The 7101-nt window shown below is 36.0% G+C and overlaps 1 protein-coding gene and 1 non-coding gene across 7 annotated transcripts in view; both read left to right on the top strand.

The window, feature by feature from the left end:
• The window catches only part of KANK1 (KN motif and ankyrin repeat domains 1), a 191103-nt gene that overhangs the window by 40834 nt on the left and 143168 nt on the right, over positions 1-7101 (top strand). The gene's annotated exons all lie outside the window — the stretch shown is intronic.
• On the top strand, positions 5386-5504 carry LOC111731216. The gene has a single exon (XR_002776995.1). It is a non-coding gene; the product is annotated as a 5S ribosomal RNA (ribosomal RNA).

Consider the following 7101-nt stretch of genomic DNA (forward strand, 5'->3'; position numbering starts at 1 on the left):
GTTCTCTGTATCTATAAGTTTGTTTCTGTTTTGTTTGTCTTTTTTTTTTTAATTCCACATATAAGCGAAATCATATGGTGTTTGTCTTTCTCTGACTTATTTCACTTAGCCTAATATCTTCTAGGTCCATATATATTGTCACAAATAGTAAGATTTTGTTCTTTTTTATGGCTGAGTAATATTCCATTGTATATACATACCACATCTTCTTTATCTATTTGCCTGTTGATGGATGCTTAGGTTGCTTCCATATCATGGCTATTGTAATGAACATAGGGGTGCATATATCTTTTCAAATTAGTGTTTTGAATTTCTTCAGATAAATATCCAGAAGTGGAATTGCGGGATCATATAGTATGCTTGTCACATCTTTGATTTTTATGACTTCCCTATGCCGAAGGTTCTACTGTAATAACACATTTGTTTGTTTTTGCTTTCATTGCCTTTGCTTTGTGTCACATCCAAAAAATCATTGCTAAGACTGTCAAGGAGCTTGCCACCTGTGTTTTCTTCTAGGCGTTGATAGTACTGTAATTTTCAGTTTACATTTGGGAAAACTGAGGTTTAAAGCGGATTGGTAAGTTTTCCAAGGTGGGAAGTGACAGAGCTGAGACTTGAACTCAGGCCCTCTTAGAGGCCTTGCTCTTCAGTCCTGTGCAGTGCTGCTTTCAGGGTCGAGTTTGTTTTAGGCAGTTGTTGACAGTCACTTCAAATGCTGAAAACTAGTATAACATGAGAGAAGGAGTAAATTTGAGCACTATAATGAAATATTTTCTTATAAACTATTGTAAGGGTTTTGTTCTAGAGACTATGTATGAGGAATAAGAAAAATAGAAGCTAATTGCTAACTTTCACATTAATCAACTCACCCCAAATTTTTGGTAAATTCAAAGCTTCCTTCTATTTGAATTTACTTTTGTAAGAATATTGGAAGATCAATGAAGTACTCTCAATGGGTTTAATGCAAATTAAACCCAAACATAATGGCAATCTCGATGAATGATCACTTAAAAAATATTATTTATAGCTATGGTTCTCAAACCATAATGTTCATCCAAATCTCCTGAAGGCTTTATGAAAATATAGATTGCTGGGTGGGGCACCACCACCAGACTTGCTGATACAAGAGGTCTGGGATTTGTCTGAGAATTTACATTTTTGACAAGTTCCCAGATGATGCTGCTGCTGCTAGTCTGGGGACCACACTTTTGAAAAGCACTAATATGGGGACAGTATTAAGTGCTAATGAAATTAGATGGGATACTAGCTAATCCCTGAGAAAGCCACTTCCCAGTTTCAGACCACATCCACAAAGCAGAATATCCGCCAGGGTCAAGAGTGGTACAGTGACTCCATGGAGCCATCCCCACTATTGGGAAAACAGTGGGGTCATCTCACCTGCCTCAACTCCTCCTCCCCACACCATGTGCATCATGGCACATGATGGAGACATGCCAGATATACACTCGTTAACTCTACAGTGATTAAATTCCTCCACTCTGCTAGGTGTATGACAGTTGCCCACACTGCTAAATTAAACGAGTCAAATGAGTAAACATAAATCAGGATTCAGAAACCAATTGGGCAAAATAGTAATTCTAATGTGTGTATTATGGAGAAAAATGTCCTGCTCTGGGATGTTGCAGTGCCAAAAGCTTTGATGTATTTCCAGCTCTCCTTGCAGTGACTAAGAATTAGCTGCAATAACCTAAAAGTTTAAGATTTTTCCTTGGCTGGAGATCAAGTCGCATAGGGTAGTTTAGTTAGCCTCAAGAAATACTTTCAGATTTGATGTGTCCAGACTTGTACTAGAATATGAGATATTTGACTTAAGATCTGTAGGTTCGAAGTGTGCATAAACGTTTTTGAAAATATATTTCTCAAAGTACAATTAGGAAAAAAATTCCTTTGAAATGCTAAAATTTCCCTTTAGTGGTGATAAAAATGCTAAAAACCTTTCTATTTAAAAAAACAAACAAACAATTTTTAACCCTCCATGATCTTTTAATAACATTAACTTGTTTGTAGAAAATATCACTAGTCATTTAATCATTAAACTTTTTCAGAGCTACATTCAAAAGACAACTACTTTTTAATCATACTACTCTAATTAAAATCTTACTGCAAAGTTGATAGAGGGCTAAGTTGGAATTCCTATTTCTTCTTTCTTTAGATTTTGTTTTGATTTAGTTTGAGGGAAGAAACAAAAAGTTGTAACTGAGAATTTTAGTAAATCTTATTTTAGGAGAAAGGGAATTTTGGAGTCACTTCTAAGGATGAACCTCAAAAAAAATCTTAAGACATATTAGAATTTATCATTAGGCTTACCTTGTGTAATTTTCTTTTATTTTTAAATTAATGAACATGTATTGCTTACATAAAAAATTCCTGTGTATGTATGTATGTATGTATGTATGTATGTATGTATGTATGTATGTGCATAGAGAGAGAAGTTTAATATAAGTTTAGTGATTCCCAATGAAGCATTTAGGAACCCTGGTTTCTTAATTGTCTTCTCCTGTGATTGAGTGTGAGTTGAATATTAGGCTCTGGAATTAGCCAGCTAGTTTTTAGAGTCCCAGTGTTGCCAATTACTAGATGTAACCCTAACAATATCATTTAACCATGAAGTCTCAGTTTCTGCATCTGTAAAATAAATAGGTATTATCTACCTTATGTGGTTTTAGAGTGCCTGGCTTAATAAGTAATCTGTAATGTTAGCTATCATCCTGATAAATTCTTTCTTTAAGTAAAATAAAGTAAGGATTCTGAATATGTTGAGTGATCTGGATAAAACTCCAGGAAATAAGAGATAGTTGGTTGCCCCAGTGTCATGTCCCTTATACATTTTGGGCTTATTTAATTTTGGTCTCTGTGATGAAATAAAATTTAAACTTATACCCTAGATCGTTTTAAACTTACAGTATAATTACAAGGGTGCCACAGTGTAAAAAGGTGCTTGTGAAACTAAGATTCGGGAAATTAGAGTGACAATAAGGTTTTCCTTTTTAATAGCTGTTTTTGTTTTTTTTTTTTATGTTCCGCTAATCCAAAATGGGATTTTTAAATCTAATGCCCTATTCCATTAGGATATTTTAATCAATTATCTAATTATTCTGATGAAATTAAGTTCTTAGCTCCTTTTGTGCTTTCTCTTTAGCTGGTGTCTTGTTTACATGACTTTTCTGCATTTTGTTTATTTTCCCACCTTTGAGGTCTAGGCTTCCAATTTAATTCTTTTAGTTGAATGAGCTCTTCTCTTGTTCCAGACTGCTATTGCGTCAAATATGGTCTCCGGTAATGACAGGCAGTGTGGGACCTTTTTTGAATTCTTATTTGAACAAACCATCTGCAAAACGACACTTTTGAGACAGACAATCACAAACATTTCAATTTAGACTGAGTTCTCAACAATGAAAAGAAATTATTGTTAATAAATGCACATTGACATTCATATGGGTGAAAAAGACATCCTCTTGGTTTTGCTTTAAAATATTCCAGGAAAAGTAAAACAAGAGAGGGAAGGGGAATACATGAAAAAGACTGGCAAATGTTGATAATTGTTGAAGCTCAGTGATGGGTACGTTGGATTCATTATAGAATTCTCTCCACTTTGGTATGTATTTGAAGTTTTCCATAATAAAAAGTTAAGAAAATGAAAGGAAAAATGAATATGGAGTTTCAAGGCCCTACCAGGTATTTCTAAAGGCTCTTCAAGTGTCAATGGAGAAAAATGTTCTTGTTATCCTAAAGTTGAAGGTAGGACATTTTTGGCAAGTGGCTACTGAAAAATGAGTTTCAAACAATTAGGCAAAAATGTGGGTGTGATCCAGTGGCCACACGTTCTACTATATATGACTATTCATGAAAGTGATATAAATCCTTGGATGAGGAAGAACAGGGGAAAGCAGCCCAAGAAGTCACTGGGGCCACTTAGAAACTGAGAGCTCTGTTTTGTAAAGGAATCTGTACAAAAGATGATAAGAATGTCGGAGAACCAATGTGCAGAGATCAGTTAGGCGCTGTGAGAGGAGGCAGTGAAGGCCACAGTCTAGAATGGGCCAACGCCTTTGAAAAGGCCGAGGGAAAGTTTTAAAGGGCCTTAAGGTGGAGAATAACCGGAAAGGATAGATACGAGACTTGGAGTTATTGTGTAATATAATAGGAGATACAGGACTTGGAGTCGTTGTGTACTATAATATAAAAGATAGCAAAACTGCCCATTGTAGGAAGTATGGGGAATATAGAACAATTGAGAGGAAACTTTCCTGCCCCTGCATTGTTTGTTACGCAATCGATTCTCATTATTTCTGATAGGTAGTTTATGTTCCATAAGGTGGCATGAACACTGAATTAGTGAATATTTGAACCATTGCTCCTCTGGATAAAAAAAGCAAAACAAGCTTAGGTTCCTGTGAGCTTCTCTTCGTAACATTTTAGCCAACCGATCAAATACATAGCCTTCTTTATGTGTGTTTTTATTTAAAGACGTCTTGTTCAATATGTATTGATTCATTAACACCTAGTTCAGTGCCTACAGCTCTATATCTCACACCTGAATGAAGCTTATCTAACAGGTGTTTTCTCTGCACTTCAGCACTATGTTAGGGGCCATTTTAAACAACAAAATTACCAACAAAAAGTACAAAAATGCAAACCAAAAAGTACAAAAATGCAAACCAAAAATGCAAACCGTTTTATAGTATGGGAGCTGAAACAAGAAGGCAGTGTTGCCTTGTTTGACTTCAGCTAGGAATACGTGTGTAGAGTGAATCAAATATTTCACCACTCTGCACATATCCGTGAATGATCATATGATTTTGGAGTTACAGATGAATTTTAGTGAGTAGGCCAATTCACAAATACAGAATCCATGAATAATGAGGATCTACTACTGTATTTCTAACAAGCCTTCTTGGATAACTAACCTGTTGGCATTGAATGTTTTTTCCAAAGATCTGTCAGCTTCTTATAAATTATCTAGCCTGTACTTATGATCTTATAGATTTATTCTAAACTCTCTAAAAGTCATAGGTAGTAGCCATTTAGAGTTTCTTGCAAATATTTTTGCAGTGGCCATCCAGTTCATTTTTTTGTGCACTGAAGTTTTTAATTCAACAGTCCACATTATCATTCATTCACTCGTGTGATTTCTCTAATTTTTTCTAAGCTTAGAAACCTCATAGATGATGATTTTTAATTGGAAAGGGCAAAACAAATGTAGGTAAAAGTGGGTGGATGCCTAGGTTAAGGGAGGTGATTGAATACGTAAGTATTTGAATTGAGTTGGAGTGTCCAGGCCCAATTTCATCATATTTTAGGATACTTAAAAAGTCTAGCCAGAGCTAATTCATTTGAAAATGCTGTCAAAAGTATAAGGGCATAATCTATGGCCATGCCACCCTGAACACGCCTGATCCCATCTGATCTCGGAAGCTAAGCAGGATCGGGCCTGGTTAGTACTTGGATGGGAGACCACCTAGGAAGACCAGGTGCTGTAGGCGTAAAAAAAAAAAAAAAAAAGTATAAGGGCATAGTATTTCCTAATTTGTAGGCTTCTGTTGACAATCTTGGAGGACAGGAGAAAGGCCAAAAAAGATTGAAAATACAGGCACGTGTTCCTCAGAAATTGAAAACATTTTAATTTTCTGAAATAGAAAATGATAGATTTTCCAAGTCTGCCCCAGAAAGCTTTGAGGTGATTCCTTGGCAAAATTGGAGTCTTTATGTTTGTGGCTATCTACCATGTACCCTGTTTTGACCTTCATTACTGTCATCACACATACTATGATCCAACCTGATAGAGCTGTTCCTTCCTGCAGGTCAGTGCTTCCCTGTTTCTAAAACTTAAAACATTTTTACCTTGTGTTGGAGTTACCTGACTGCGTATTATCTCTTTCCTAGAAGATAAGCTTCCGTCTTACTCATTGTTTTGTCACTCATAAATCTAGTTCAGTGTCTTCTAAGTAGTGTGAAATAATCTTGAGATGGAATATATAGAGGGAAGAAGGGATTATTTGTGATTACCTAGGAAAGAGGCAGTGATTTTAAGAAGTCAGCATGGGTTTCCCAAGGATAAGCCTTTCTTAAACTTGCTTCATTTCTTTTTAAAATCAGTTACTATTGAAGAATGAGTTTGAGTAATATTGTTGGGGATATCAGAAAAAAACAGGTGTTTGGTTCAGTTTTTTACAATCCTTTTATAGATGAAATGGAAAAATATGGACTTGATTCTAATAAGATACATAGATGTGTTGCAGATTGATAACGATTTGATTTTGTGCAATTTACTGCCTTGCCAATGCTATTCTCATTTTTCCATTGAAGAAAAGGAAAGTTTATACTTTTTTTGTATTGTGTGGAGGAATGGAAAATGCAGGGGCTGATTGTGGGCAGGGGCGAAGGGGGACTTGGGAAGCATAAGCAGGAGCTAAATGTCTTAGAAAGTCTCATGCTTTTGCACAAAGATGAATCGACTTTATATTTTATTTTTAACATACTTATCTTTGTTTTAACATAAAAATATTTAAAATTATCATAAAATGTTTTGAGTAGCCCTTCCAAAAATGGCTAGTGTAAGAAAATGGTCTTTGATAAAGAATGGTAGATCAAATTTGTGGCTGTCCTCATGATGGGAGGAAAGCTAACCAATCGGATGTTAGAAATCAGGGTAGAAAAAGACTTCAAAAAGCTGAAGGTGATCAACATGAGCAAATGAACAATTAAACTCTACTGAAAGCAACTTCCTGCTTCCTAGGACAGGAAAAAAATGTTGTGTTTGTGGACCGGGGAGACCTGGGTCAACATCTGCTTGTGTTAAAAAGACTTAAAGTTTTAGCCAACCGTCTGACGTGGCTGGTATCTCTGGCAGCATTACTGTCACAGTATTCAGGACAAAGGAGATAATCATCCCGTTGTTTTCTGCCTTGGACAGGCTGCCTCTGAGAGCTTGCTTTCAATTCTGAGCTCTACATTTTAAGAGGGCAAACTGGGGAGGCAAATGGACTAGAAACTCTGCCCTACTGGGAGTGGTCAGAAGGCCTTTGGGTGAAAAGGAGAGCAAACATTTCTCAGCTTCAGGGGGCACAATTGGAATTTTCA

Source organism: Pteropus vampyrus, unplaced genomic scaffold (genome assembly GCF_000151845.1).
Source record: "Pteropus vampyrus isolate Shadow unplaced genomic scaffold, Pvam_2.0 Scaffold354, whole genome shotgun sequence".
In the NCBI taxonomy this organism is placed as follows: domain Eukaryota; kingdom Metazoa; phylum Chordata; class Mammalia; order Chiroptera; family Pteropodidae; genus Pteropus; species Pteropus vampyrus.